Source organism: Leptidea sinapis, chromosome 29 (assembly GCF_905404315.1).
Source record: "Leptidea sinapis chromosome 29, ilLepSina1.1, whole genome shotgun sequence".
Classification (NCBI taxonomy): Eukaryota; Metazoa; Arthropoda; class Insecta; order Lepidoptera; family Pieridae; genus Leptidea; species Leptidea sinapis.
In genome coordinates, this window is record NC_066293.1 from 2,091,991 (window position 1) to 2,107,015 (window position 15,025).

General features: G+C 36.1%; 1 protein-coding gene across 1 annotated transcript in view; it reads left to right on the forward strand.

Annotated features, from left to right (window-relative positions):
* The first annotated feature begins 3,213 nt into the window (after positions 1-3,213).
* Positions 3,214-15,025, forward strand: part of LOC126973290 (protein slit) — a 180,735-nt gene continuing 168,923 nt past the window's right edge. The window contains exon 1 of the mRNA XM_050820506.1: positions 3,214-3,355. The gene's annotated coding sequence lies outside the window, so the exon portion shown is untranslated. The remainder of the gene's footprint in view (positions 3,356-15,025) is intronic.

The window sequence follows — 15,025 nt, forward strand, 5'->3', positions numbered from 1 at the left end:
CTCTTAGAAAAGTTATTCTTGTAGCTTGTACTTTTTTGTGTAGGTTCATTTATTCAGATTTGCAGTGAATATCGAGGATTGTAAGCATATCAACTGTTTTCCACGCAAGAATTTTAAAATATTGGCTTTGTTACATAGATTGATATTGATAGATTTGTTATTGAAAGCAAGGGGGAAGGCCTGGCAGTTAGCCTGGATATAGCGAAGGCCTTTGATCGTGTATGGCACAAGGCGCTCCTCTCCAAACTTCCATCATTTGGGCTTCCCGAGAGCTTGTGCAAGTGGACCTCCAGCTTCCTCACTGGGCGCAGCATACAGGTCGTTGTCGATGGACATTGCTCGAACCCGAAGCCCGTGAATGCTGGAGTGCCCCAGAAGACTCAAGTTTGCGCGTTTACCACTAAAAAAACCCCATTTGTCGCATCACCGCTCTTCGACAACACTTCCCTAAAAGCCTCGCCTAGTATCGGAATACTGGGTCTTGAAATCTCGAGCGATTGCCAATTCCGTGGCCATCTGGAGGGCAAAACCAAATTGGCTTCAAAGAAACTGGGCGTCATTAATAGAGCACGGCAATACTTCAAGCCGGCCCACATTCTAGCGCTGTACAAAGCGCAGGTCCGGCCACACATGGAGTATTGCTGTTATCTCTGGTCTGGCGCACCCCAGTATCAGCTCGATCCATTTGACCGCGTGCAACGCAGAGCAGCTCGAATTGTCGGGGACCCAGTACTCTGTGAACGGCTGGATCACTTGGCGTTGCGTAGAGACGTCGCTTCATTGTGTGTCTTCTACCGCATTTATCACGGGGAGTGTTCCGAAGAGCTGTTTTACCTAATTCCTGCCGCCGAATTCCACCTTCGCACGACACGCCACAAGTTAGGATATCATCCTCACCATCTGGATGTGTGGCGGTCCTCCACAGTGCGGTTTACAAGGAGCTTTCTTCCACGTACTACAAAGTTGTGGAATGAACTTCCTTGTGCGGTGTTTCCGGGACGATACGACATGGGTACCTTCAAAAAAAGCGCGTACAACTTCCTTAAAGGCCGGCAACGCTCCTGTGATTCCTCTGGTGTTGCAAGAGTGTGGGCGGCGGTGATCACTTAACAACAGGTGACCCGTACGCTCGTTTGTCCTCCTATTCCATAAAAAAAAAAGATTGGCGGGCCGGCAGCCGTGAACTCATATCGCTCAAGGTCGCTGGCATTTAGTGTCGCCTTAATACGAACACAGCGCTGATTTTCAGCAGCCCCTTGGTAACCCATTGAGTAACTACTATTGTTAAATATTTTTTGTTTTATTAAAGGTTCCATTAAATTATTTATTTTTAAAAGATGAAATTTGGTACTACTGTTCAGAAATTAGGTACATAAATTTTAAAATATTGGCAACAATACAAACTAAAAGTTCGATCTCATTATGTAGATATATTATTAATAGATATATCTAATAAAGTCAGACTTATGCACACAATTTATGAGCATATACGTTATTAATTAAACAGACATAAGAATAAGGTTTTTAACCTTTTTCCGTATGATGAAACCCGAAATTTATCTTTGTATTGGGATGTTTTCATTTGTCAAATGACTATACTCAGCTTAAGCTACAGCGCAATGTAAAAGTCAAGTTCGCATTTTTTCATACTTAGCTAAGTAAGTAAAGTCTGAATAAACTCTAACGATCTATAGATTTCAGACTTAGCTCGAAGCCGTAATGCTCAAACATATAATGATTATTATAAATATTAAGTGTTGTGTGTATTATTGAGCGAAGCGAAGCGAAACTGAGCGGAGCTCCCACCGGATGACTCCGTTCGATTTCTGTGTTAAATTGTTTCTCGGCCATTTCTGGACCGAATTAAAAAAAAATGAACTCATAGAAAGCTATCAAAATTTTCTAGGTTATTGTCGAGACGGAATTTTGAATTTCTTCTGGATTCAATTATTAAAATTAAAAACAAACATGATTTACAAATTATTATAATTGTATAAAAATTGAGCCCATTGATCAAATCAAGTTTAAATGATTTTGTTTTGTTTTTGTACACAGACTTAGTTTACCTCGCTTCGCTCAAATATATATGCCGCAGCGAAGCGGTACTACGAGTGACTGCGGCATCCTAGTAAATAGGTGCTGCAAGATAGATAGGAACGGAGGTGATCACCTATCAACAGGTGAACCGTACGCTCATTTGTCCACCTTTTTAATAAAAATTGTAACAATACATTACCTACTAATAAGACCTAACTAGGTAGGTGTAAAAAGAATAATCTACTTTTATTAATTTACCATTTTACCTATTCGAAACGAGAGTTTATTGAACCCAGTTGAAGTTCAATGGTGAAAACCCAAATTACAACCCAATATTAAGCCCATTCATACATTTTGCATAACAAAACATTCTATAGCAAATAAAAACAGGAATCAAACCTGTTTTATGAGTAAGCGAGACAACGATTGCCTCCGTTCGTCTCTGATGATATATCTGTGTGCGTGGCACCCTTCTGTGTACACACTGCAGCGTGAAAGGACTCTCTACGTGTGAGTGATACAGGTATCTCGCTTTGGGATACCAGTTTGGAATTTCACCCAATTTATAGGGAACTTTTGGTAAGGGCGGTACTGCCACAAGCATCAATGGCGCAAAGTTTAGGGGCCGTCGCTTCTCATAGGGAGGTGCAGGTTCGAGCCCCGCTGCCTACCTAATAATAATATTTGCTAATATTTTCTATAACTTAATAATAATTTTCGAATTCATATTATGTGTACGTTTATACGCTCTTACCACGATTTTTACACAGGGCTTTGAAACAATTTGATAAATATTTGCATTATACTTGTGTGTATGTTTGATTGCATCGTGGTACTCTACGTCTAAGGTAAGTATTGTGTTATCATTTCATATCATTCATTATTGATTCATATATTTATTGAGTTTGGAGAACCGACAGTTTTGATTGATAATGCAGGACGCATTACAATCGAAAACCTAATAAAAAATTTAAAAAATATTAACATAACACCAATTAAGGTTTTATAGGTTTTCTTATAATATTAATATGCATCAAAATAAGAAATGTCACCCAAGTCAAAAACAATATATTCCCAATAAAAACCCGATAATAATATAAGGAGATTGAATTCTACTAACAGCAACACTAAATTAATGCCGTGGTCCGTCGACGAAATTCCCATTTCCCAAAGGCAGTCCGCGTTCGACTAGCGTTCTAGTGGGTTGTGTTTGTGCTTTGAGTGATAAATAAGAAGTACATATTACGAATTTTATTTGTTTTGTGTTTGACAGTGAATGTGGCTCCACTAAAATCAATATACTATCGTTTGGATTGTTGTAAGTTGTTTTCTATTGTTAATTTGTATTTAATGAACGCTTTGAAGCTAGGGGTGATAAAATTTTGATTAGGTGCTTTCTAAAGAAATTCTATGCTGGTTTTCGACGGCGAAAATTGATTTTAATGCAACTTTCTTACATATTATTGGAACTTTGTTTGTTTATTATTGCTTAATGATTTTTATAACACACAGACAGACAGTTTGTCAAAATGTAAGGTTCAGATGTTATTCAAAATATATTTTTTTACTGTTGGTTGGTGCGAGCAGTGAGATTTGACTTATATTTTTTTAAAAACCATTAGTTATATCTTATTATTACGTTTTATTTTATATTGCTATTATGATTACTACCTTTTTTGTTATTATTTAATGAGAACGAAAAAAATGAGCTCAGTCATGGAAAGCTTTACAATTATTGGTGAAACTTTCTTCAAAATTAATTGTCAGCGTTTTATAGAAATTTATTTATCTACATACCGGTGTAGTTATATTAGGATTTTGTTTGTGAATTGTTTATTTTAAATATTTGCTGGGATTTTTTGTCATCGGCTAAGTGCAGAAAATAAGTCTTTTGGGCGATAAATATGCGTCTGCAATATGAATTAGGGTCTAGAAAATATACATTATAATATTGTAAAATTCAAAAGAAATTTGTACCTTATAGGTACATACGTACTAATTACCATTTGAATAAAAAAAAAGTCCTGCGTTTTTCTCGTTAGAATCAGACAATTAATGTTTTTAGAATATTTGGATAGATTCTACGATTTACTAATAAGTGATTTCTAAACGAAATATTGAAGAGAAATTAAAAATTGAGTACAATTAAAATAAATGAAATTCTTTTTTGGCTAGCACCAATTGGACTTTTATCATATACAGAATAATTAAAACATTATAAGCCTACAGTACAAAATGTTAAGTAAATATGTAATTATAAAACAAAGTCATCAGCCGCGTCTGTTCGTCTGTCTGTTCGCGATAAACTCAAAAACTACTGCACCGATTTTCATTCTGTTTTCACCAATGGATAGCGTGGCCCCCAGGAAGGTTTAGGTTAGTATATAATTTGTTAAGCTGTTGTATACTTTAACGATATTTGTTGTCGGAAAAAATAAGCATTCAACGAAATTGCCCTTTGAGATATAACAAAATATTGTACAGTGGAATTGTATATCTTATATAGGTACAGAAAAGTCCGCGATGGCAATCGTCTATATAATGATTTGAGTTTTCTTTAGTGTTAATTCCGCCAATATTTGTCTTTAAACAATTCGACACGTGTTTCGTGCCAGATTTTGGCGAGACAACACGCCCTGAGGATGCCTCGTGTAGAGGCGAAACACGTGTCGAATTGTTTAAAGACAAATATTGGCGGAATAAACACTAAAGAAAACTCAAATCAATTTATATAATTATGGATTTCTGCAAAGTAACGCCTACATCAATATTTTTTTTTTGGCAATTATCTATCTCGGATAACAGGATAACATACTATATCAATGTTAATACTTTATAAACGATGACGACCCATATAGCCGAATGGTAAGTGACACTGACTACTAAGCTAGAGGTCCTGGGTTCGAATCCCGGTAGATGCAATCATTTATATGATGAATATGGATGTTTGTTTCCGAGTCGTGGATGTTTGTATATATTTATGTATGTTTAAGTAAGTATATTGTATTCAAATGCAAATTCAAATATTTTTATTCAAAATAGGATTTATAATCACTTATTGAACGTCAAAATCTACCACCCATTCAAAAGAGACTGCCTCAGACCTGAGAAGAATGGGCGCAAGAAACTCAGCGAGCTTTTTTTTATATAAAATATGGATTACAATGTAATATCGTACAATAAACATTAATAATTAAAGAGCCTGAGGGTGTTCGCTTTAATCCCAGTCCGTGGTGTCATTAAGAAAATCGTTTATGCTATAATAACCTTTCCCACACAAACGTTTTTTAACAATTCTTTTAAATTTCGTAACACATTTGTTATGTACATTTACTGGGATCATATTGTAGAAGCATATACATCGCCCAACAAAAGACTTACTAACTCGACCCAACCGAGTAGTAGGCATAACAAGTTTATGTTTGTTCCTCGTGTTAACATTATGAATGTCAGTTTCTAGAAAATTCCTCAATGTGCTTATGAACATACAAAACATTATCAAAAATGTATTGAGAAGCAACAGTCAAAATGTTTATTTCTTTAAATTTTTCTCTTAATGATTCTTTAGGACCTAGGTTATAAATCGCGCGAATAGCCCTCTTCTGCACCACAAATATAGTATTAATATCGGCCGCACTGCTAAATATATTGCTGTCTTTTGTACATATAGAACAGGCTGTGTCTAGTTTGGGGCATGATAATTTGTGTAAAAGTGTGTCAATATTATTATTATTATTATTATTATTATTATAAAGCGGTAATGTAAAAGCTGTTTACATAAGTAGGTACGATATTAATCCTTATCATTTTATTACGACATATTATTATAAAATCATTCAGAAATAATTTATTACACATTTCCGTGCCTATATAATTTTGTTTTTCTATTGACAGAACAGCGTCTGTAGAGTTAGCTAGTGTTCAATCTTAATATATATAAATAACGTGACACGTTGTTTGTCCGCGATGGACTCCTAAACTAATGAACGGATTTAAATGGGGATTACTGCATGGAGTGCAGTTTGGTCCAACTTGAGAGATAGGGTAGTTTGTATTACGATTTGGGGCCCATAATTATTTTTATTTACAATATTTGTTTTCTATGGACATATTTTCTGTGAGAGAATTTACTGACGCATGGTTTGACAGTTCTGATGTGAGACAATTTCATTATTACAACAGGGATAACATTTTACGAAATAATTCATAAAAACATTATTTTATTTATTATGTACAGAACAACGTCTGTCTGGTCAGCTAGTAATTTATAAATTGAATACAATAATAATATACAGTTTAATATGTCGTCATTTAATTAAAATTTTAATTTGTAACCGGACCGGAAAAGTCAGGTTTTCACATATAGGTACCTACATTTTAAAAGACAGCTCTCAGTATGCTATTCTTGGAGCATTTACCAGTGGGAGGCTCCTTTGTACTGGATGCCGGCTAGATTATGTGTACCACAACGGCGCCTATTTCTGCTGTGAAGCAGTAATGTGTAAGCATTGTTGTGTTCCAGTCCGAAGATCGCCGTATAACTGGGCAAATGAGATTTGACATTTTGTGTCTGAAGGTGACGAGCGCAATTGTAGTGCCGCTCAGAATTTGTGTTTCAAGAATCCTGAGCGGCACTGCATTGTAATGGGCAAGGCGTATCAATTACCATCAGCTAGACGTCCTGCTCGTCTCAACCCTTATTTTCATAAAAAAATATTCCGAACTATTTAAAATTTTCCTGAAGGAGCGCTATCTAACTATCAGTTATCCAAATGACCCTATTAGTACAGAAAGTTCCTTCAAAATCGTTTAAGCTATTTTAAGGGCGTTTCAAACATACCCACATTTTTTTTATTATGATAATTTCTACGTAAATAAAATACAATATTAAGTATTTATGACCGGTTTCGTATAGAAGTCGCTTATCAGTTATGTTTAAAATACGAATCTAAAAATATCGACTACCCATAGATGGATTGAAAAAAGAGTTCACCAAAATGGTCGGTAGATCCGTTATGAAATGGCAAAAACGAATTAAATTAAATAAAAGCAAAATAATGACGAATTGTAATTATATTGAGGACATGAGAACCAGAGCGGACTAGCTAATAATACATATTTTATAATATTTAATTTAAATAACTTCTAAATGTTCCAATTCATTATTTTGGAAAGACCGGGGTAGTCCGAGTAATTTAATACTTATATTAAATCACTTTTAGACCACTCTATTGCATTATATTTTATGTGGCTGATTGTTTACGACTTGTCAATCAAAATCGGTTACAGTAACTATAGATTCGTTTTTCATTTCTATCTTGCTATATCTCCGTTAGAGATGTTCTTCTCTCTCGCACACTTTGTTCATTTATATGCTACTACATTGTAATTCAATGGTATTAAAAATATTAAGGCCACTCTGGTTCTTATGGCCTGAAAATTATGACCCAAACTCACCGTTGACACGTGCGGTACCAAGGTCTGCCAAAATCTAAGTACCGAGTATCTCGTGGTTGATTTTGGTCTATTTTCTGGTCTTTGGTGATTGTTTTATCGATAAATGATATGAACCAAGCCATGAACCTCACTGGTAAAGCTAACACCAAGTTATAATAATTAATGAAGTCATCCGCAGGGCATTTGCCGCTCTTAATATACCAGCTGTTTTAGAGCCAAATGGTATTTGCCGCGATGGCAAGCGTCCTGATGGAATGACGCTGGTGGCTTGGGCACGGGGAAGGGCGCTGGTGTGGGACATGACTTGCGTCGACACTCTGGCTCCTTCTCATGTCCAAGTTCCGTCAGTTGGTGCTGGGGCTGCTGCTTCGACTGCCGAAGACAGCAAGCGTCGCAAATATGTCGGTCTTAGTGAGTCATACATCTTTGTGCCGTTTGATGTTGAGACACTTAGCCCGTGGGGCCTAGAGGCGAGCAGAATGTACTATCTTCGCGCCTCAATAGGACTACCGGAAACACAAGTACTGGTAGCTATTTGGGTCAAAGGATCAGCCTATCTATCCATTAATAAGTTTTAATTTAATGTTATGATAGTATAGTTATAAATAAAATATACTTAATACATATAATATGATGAATAATTAAGTATTCATATTTTCTCTTAAGTGAAAACGAGATTTAATTAAACAAGTCAGATGTCAAATTAAGTCAAGTTAGATATCTTAATTAAACTTGCTTTCAATGTATTTATCAAGTATACCTACTCAATATCTAGTGCAGCATTTCTTATTAAGTTATGTTTTGTAGCAAAGGGAGGTGTATCTGTGACAGCTTGCAACTAACCAGCCGGCTTAGATCTATGTAGATAGATTGTGATAGCTGTGAAAACGTCGAAAAAAATTGAGGTTGACAGTTAACCTCTATTTTGAGCATTGCTACACACACTAACATAAAGTGAATTACAAATCGCGAGTGTAAGACGCAGCTTGTCACGCATACTAAAGTATAAAACCTGGCCTGTTATTATTGGTTGTCTAAGAGCAAGAGAAAATACTGGACGATACTAGCAGGACGTTCAGATGATGGTAATTGATTCGCCCTGCCCATTACAATGCAGTGCCGCTCAGGATTCTTGAAAAGCCCAAAAATTCTGAGCGGCACTACAATTGCGCTCGTCACCTTGAGACACAAGAGTCTCATATGCCCAGTAATTTCACTAGCTTCGGCGCCCTTCAGACCGATGCACATTAATGTTTACACATTACTACTTCACGGCAGAAATAGACGCCGTTGTGGTACCCATCATCTAGCCGGCATCCTGTGCCAAGAAGCCTCCCACTGGTAGGACCTATAAATTATCTAAACCAGCCGGCTCATTTGCACAACTGTCGAAGGTTATCACCTATCATAAACATTGCTCCAGAACAGTGGACACAGAAAGCAACAAGAAAATCCTGGAAACTGTTTAAGGAGTCTTAACTCAGTATGCCTAGTGGTCCTTTTTTTTTATGGAATAGGAGGACAAACGAGCGTACGGGTCCCCTGGTGTTAAGTGATCACCGCCGCCCACAATCGCTTGCAACAGCAGAGGAATCACAGGAGCGTTGCCAGCCTTTAAGGAAGGTGTACGCGCTTTTTTTGAAGGTACCCATGTCGTATCGTCCCGGAAACACCGCACAAGGAAGCTCATTCCACAGCTTTGAAGTAAGTGGAAGAAAGTTCCTTGAAAACCGCACTGTGGAGGACCGACACACGTCCAGATGGAAAATGTACATATTTTAAAAATATATTCTTTTTTCATATAATATTTTCGCAATTGTATTTGTACCTAATAAATATGTTTCGGCCATGTTTTGTGTCACATTGGTACAAAACCGCTTTTGAGGAGTTTTAATAAAAGGAAATTTCCAAAACAATAATTCATAAACGACACAGCTGTTTTATATATATATATATATATATATATATACATATAAAAATAAAGAAAATACATACGAAATAATAGTGCGATGTTTCCGGGACGATACGACAGGGGTACCTTACAAAAACCGTACACCCCCCTTAAAGGCCAGCAACGCTCCTGTGATTCCTCTGGTATTGCAAGAGGATGTGGGCGGCGGGAATCACTTAACACCAGGTGACTCGTACGCTCGTTTGTCCTCCTATTCTATAAAAAAAAACTTGGTATAAAGTTAAACCTGCGACTATCCAAGAATGTGCAAATTGTTCACTATCGGTCATTTTCAATAACATATCGATCCTTAGTTTAACTTACTAGAGGTAAGAAAATCTATCCTTTTACGCTTACTTACATTTCAATAAACTATCGACATAAAGCTTTGCCCCCCTTATTCATAATAGTCTGCTAAATTAAAACATTGCTAATTCTCACTCTGTCTTCTTCTATTGACCTAAGTCAGAATGAGAAAAAGACTCCTTAGCGGCTGTTTAAAGTTAGCGGACCATTATGAATAAGGGGGTTGGACTATAACTATACCGGACATAACTATGGATAGATAAGATCTTGTCATTGAACGGTGACAGCAATGTATCCGTAACTAGAGATACTTTATTAAACTTTTTACTTTTACTTTATAAAACGGCCGTTAATCGCTCACAACACTCTCAGTACAATGATAATTCTTAAGTTTTCCGAATGTCAAAATGCAAATGAATGCGGAAAATATTCAACGTTCGAATAAACCAATCATAAGCAAATTCAAATTCAAATATTTTTATTCAAAATAAGATTTAAAATCACTTATTGAACGTCAAAAACTACCACCCATTCAAAAGAGACTGCCTCAGACCTGAGAAACTCGGCGGGCTTTTTTTTTAATATAATATAAAATAATTTTTAATATATTAAAATGTCTGCTTGTATACATATAGCATATTCTTGGTTTATTCTCAGGTATAGTTATACCAAGTTTATTTGTAAGGCCTTAAATGTACGACGCAAGCTATCAGTTGTACGTTATATCTGTATATTATCAAATCTGTGTGCCCGCATCCTTCGTTCTAATAACCTCTCACTTGCGTTCAATTTATCCTCGACTACACTATTCAATACGCAATCTAACGCTCGACGGAATATACGCGTAGAAATTACAAAATTAAATTTACTTTGGAAGGACTCTGCTTCGCACGACACGCCACAAGTTAGGATATCATCCCCACCATCTGGATGTGTGGCGGTCCTCCACAGTGCGGTTTTCAAGGAGCTTTCTTCCACGTGCTTCATAGCTGTGGAATGAACTTCCTTGGTGTTTCCCAGACGATACGACATGGGTACCAAAAAAGCGCGTACACCTTCCTTAAAGGCCGGCAACGCTCCTGTGAATCCTCTGGTGTTGCAGGAGAATGTGGGCGGCGGTGATCACTTGACACCAGGTGACCGTACGCTAGTTTGTCCTCCTATTCCATAGTTAAAAAAACATGTATAGCATATTTTTATTACCCATTCAGGTATTAATGCCTCAGACCTGAGAAGAACGGGCGCCAGAAACTCAGTGGGCTTTTTTTAAATAGTATTTCTTCACAATATAATTTCAAAAAGTAAATTATTTATTATTAAATGACATTAGTATACAAATTCGACAACAATAAGTGGAAAATTTACTCAAAACTGTCCGACATAGAATTTTTCCTTGTTATTAATAATAATAATAATAAATTCTTTATTGCCATACAAATGATTACAAATATAAAATAAACAATTAGGCTACGTGATGAAACAAAAGGCAAAAGGAAAAGGCTCAGCTTCACCTGACATGGAATCATGGATTTATGTTTCCATGCAGCGCTGTTTTTCAGCCATCCCCTCCTCTTTAAGGTGTTGAATATTCGTGAAGGAAGCCCTGATTTATGTGATTTTTTGTCGGAGCTGCAGTTGTTATCCTTATGATACTATTTCTATCTCACCTGTGTTAGATCGAGACGAATATTGATTTAGAGTTCTTAAATCTGAAAGGCCTGGATATTCAAATCAAAATCACTTTATAATTAAGTAGGTCACGAAAATGACACTTATTAATGTCAAAAAAATATGTTTCTTATTGAATCTACCGCTACTTCGTAAAGGGTTGAGCTAATGAGAAGAAGTAGCAAGAAATTCATTGCCACTCTTTTATATCAAGATTTACATATTCATCGATTTACAAACCATTTCAATTACAATATAAAATGTAAAGTGATGCAACAAACATACTCAAACGTCAAATAGTCAATGTCTTACACGAGTAAGTCAAAAAAGTATATGTTAATTAATACAAAAGTTATTGAGTACAGTAGCTGCATCATCCACACATACCGTAAATAAATAAACCTTTATTTATTCTGTGAGCATTTTATAAGCGATTATAAATATAATCTGAAACAGTGTATCCGGCAACAGGATCATCATGCCACCTAGTGTTACCTATTAAGACGTGTTTTGAAGTGCTCACGCATAGGACAGTGGTATTAGTAAATGTAATTAAGAATAAAATGTATTTTAGAATCAATAAAATATTTTATTAGTTAAAAACCTTTTCATTTCTCATACTCGGAAAGAAATGTTGAATTGATCTGATTATTGGGTGGAAAATGCTGCTTCCCTCCATAGAGAGGGAAAAACTCATACAAATTACTTCCCACCTAAGGGCCGGAATGAACTTTAAAAATAGAACTGCTGTCAAGCGTTTTATGTAAAAAAGAACTAGTTAAAAAAATGCTGCGGCCATGTGACTTTCTAAACAACCCGTGTGAACTTAGCGCAAACTTCTTTGAGCGGAATGAACTGCAACAATTACGCGGTAAGTTCCATATTTGAAATTTAAAAAGTCGACATAAATTGGCGGGATACTAATCTGTGCTTAGATAAACAACTAGTTTTATTTTCCTCGTATTTGAAATGAAAAGTAGAGTGTTTAACACGGGTAAAAGTATAAATTCCTACTCGGACTATAGCCGACCTCGCTGCGCTCGGGCGTCTAAATACCTCGGGAATTGTTTATTTCGACCCTCGGTTAACAATCTACTATTCCTTACATTATCACATTAATATGTAATAACATTCAAGTAATATTTTTTTTTTATGAAAATTAGGGACGAGACGAGCAGCACGTTCAGCTGATGGTAATGGATACGCGCTGCCCATTACAATGCAGTGCCGCTCAGCATTCTTGAATAACCCCAAAAATTCTGAGCTGCACTACAATTGCGCTAGTCACCTTGAGACATAAGATGTTAAGTCTCATTTGCCCAGTAATTTCATTAGCTACGGCGCCCTTCAGATCGAAACACAGTAATGATTACACATTACTGCTTCACGGCAGAAATAGGCACCCCAAAATGGTACCCATAATCTATCTGGCATCCTGTGCAAGTCATCGCGAAACACACGTTTTTTTCTTTGAATTTTATGAAATAATAAAGTCTAATTGAGAAACTGCCGCTGTTTTTAAAGTTCGGTTAAAATACAAATACTACTATAAAATATCAGTTTAAGTTGAATATCAAAAGTGAGGTAAGTATGGAAATGTCGGTCTAGACGGGAAATAGGTTTTCTTGTTCAAAGCGGCGCATTTTCCATCTCGAAAATTTATTTAAATGAGATGAAATTCTTTGAAGAATTCAACATTGCAAAGATGTTGTGAAATCTTGAGAGAATATTTTTTAGTTTCTAATGGGCTTTGGGGAGGTTGTGTCTTCATAAAATATTTCATGTAGTTCTAAGATGAGGATTCTTTATGTGGATCATGAGGAGTAATTACCTTTTTTATGAAGACAGGACCTTCGAGAACTACTTGGTCGTAAGTGATCATTGTCTTACCCCGAGTAGTCACAGGAGCGTTGCCGGCCTTCTAGATATGCGCTCACATTGAAATCATGGCAACCTGTGCTTGCGGCCATTTTTTAACTGGCAATCATAGATATTTTCTCGCGACCACAGTGTTTTATAAATCAACAAAAAATGAAATTTTGAGTGCATATTGGGTAGGTCTGAGACTCGGACAACATCTATTTTTCATCCCCCTAAATGTAAAGGTGTTAAAAAAATTTCGTATCGTACCACCCACACGATTTGTTTTTTTTTGTTGACATTTTTTCTATTTGTTTGATATGCATTAAAAAATATATACAACTTCAAATTTTCACCCATCTACGATCAACAGTTACTTTTGTATCGCGATTTTAATATCGGCAATACAACGTTTGCTGGGTCAGCTAGTATTTATAAAAATCTTGTGGGTACTAGTGTGTGTGTGTGTGTGTGCTTCTTGGTGTGTTGTGGTGATCTTTGCAGGAAAGCCTTTGTCCAGCAGTGGATTAAATTAAAATACAAATATTTTTATTCAAAGTAGGATTTAAAATCACTTATTGAACGTCAAAAACTACCATCTATTCGAAATAGTATGCCTCAGATCTTTCTTTCTCTTACAAAAATATGGAATAAAATTAAAATGAATCAAGAAACCTGCGTAGTAAGCAGGTGATCACTCTTCCTCGTCTCGTCACTCATAAAAATATTTGAGCGGCTCGATCACTTGGCGAATATATTAAATATATTGTCAGGTCCATAAGTAATGTAAATAAAATATATTTGAACAGTATCACGCGCGTGGGAACCGCATATAACGTTATCAATATTTGCTCAGACGAAATTTAACGGTTCTTATATTAATTTTATTATATTTAATTATATAACGAAGGATCTAGTTGTTGGTATTATGTAAAATAACGTTATTTGAAGGCAAATTTTAATAATAATAATAGTCTTAATATACCAGCTGTTTTAGAGCCAAATGGTATCCGCCGCGATGGCAAGCGTCCTGAAGGAATGAGGCTGGTAGCTTGGCATGGGAAGGGCGCTGGTGTGGGACACGACTTGCGTACACACTCTGGCTCCTTCTCATGTCCAAGCTACGTCAGTTGGTGCTGGGGCTGCTACTTCGACTGCCGAAGACAGCAAGCGTCGTCAGAAATATGTCGGTCTCAGTAAGTCATACATCTCTGTGCCGTACTACTAAGTGTTTTATTTAAATGTGTAACACTCGCGTTAATCAAAGAATATAATAGACATATTTTTTTTAATTTTACTTTGCTTTATTTGATTCATGTAATTTTATTGAATATGTTTCAAACATTCCAAAAAACTTGTACTTAAATGAACAGTACAAATTAATGGGTATTTTGATGTATTTTTTTCATTAGTTAATAGAACCGTACTCCATCACTGACCCCTATGTTTTGACAAGCAAACAGAATACAGATAGTTTATTACAAATATATTAATATTATGCAGATTTGAGTCCTTATCTGCATTTCACAGGCTGTATTGCATATAAATGGAGTGGGTGGGGTATTTATCATGTCAGTATAAATATGCACTTAACATTTGAAGAGCTCTGTCACATAGTACGTTGATTGCATATAAGTACTTGTATTTAATTTGATTACCCCTATAGCCCAGTGGTTAGTGACCCTGCCTACTGTGCTAGATGTCCCGGGTTCGAATCCCGGTAGGTACAATCATTTCTATGATGAA